Raw genomic sequence first — 872 nt, 5'->3', positions numbered from 1 at the left:
TTGTTAGAGTTGGCATTCTGTTCTTGTGGCTGTCTTCTTTTTGGTTTGTTGAGAGATTACTTTCTTGCTTGAGATTGTAAATTTGTAAGTCAACATATCATCTGAAGTTTCCATGAAGCACTTGTTCTTATTCTGATACATTCAGATTGAAGAATTTTATTTTTAAGACTTAGGTTTTTTACAATTGTATGTGTTTTGACTGCATATATGTCTGTGTACCTCATGAGTGCCTGGTTCCTTGTAGGATATACTAGGGCATCCGTTCTTCTGGAAGTAAAATTATAGGTGGTTGGCACCTGTTGTGTAGATAATGTGAATCAAACCTGGATCTTTTGCAAGAGCACTGAGTAGACTTAACCCCTGATTTATTTCTCCAATCCTAAAAGTAAAATTTAGGAAGAAAAATCATAAGGTGAAATAAACCGATATCTGAAGAGAGGGAACCTAGTATTGAGGAGGATGTCAAAGAAGTTAGGCTTCCAACTTTGAAAAAGCAAGTATGGGCAGAAGTGGGTTGGTTGGGAAGCATGGTGGGGGTAAGGTATAGGGGACTTTCGGGATAGCATTTGAAATGTAAATGAAGAAAATATCTAATAAAATTGTTTAAAAAACAACAAAAAGAAAACAACAATAACAACAACAACAAAACCAAAAACACTTTTCCAAGCAGCACTAGATAGTTCATTTCAAAAGTTGAGGAGTTTAGTGCAATCCTGAATGAGTTGTCAGGGCATGTAAAGAAGATGACTGAAGCTGAGGGGAGAAGCAGAGATAACTAATGAAATTAAAAGGATGCAAACCTAGTGAATGATTAACATAGCACTTATACTTAATGGCTGGTATGTGGAAAAGAGGAAATTCATGGATGTGTT

Source organism: Mus caroli, chromosome 3, assembly GCF_900094665.2.
Source record: "Mus caroli chromosome 3, CAROLI_EIJ_v1.1, whole genome shotgun sequence".
In the NCBI taxonomy this organism is placed as follows: Eukaryota; Metazoa; Chordata; class Mammalia; order Rodentia; family Muridae; genus Mus; species Mus caroli.
Note: the sequence above shows the minus strand (reverse complement) of the source record.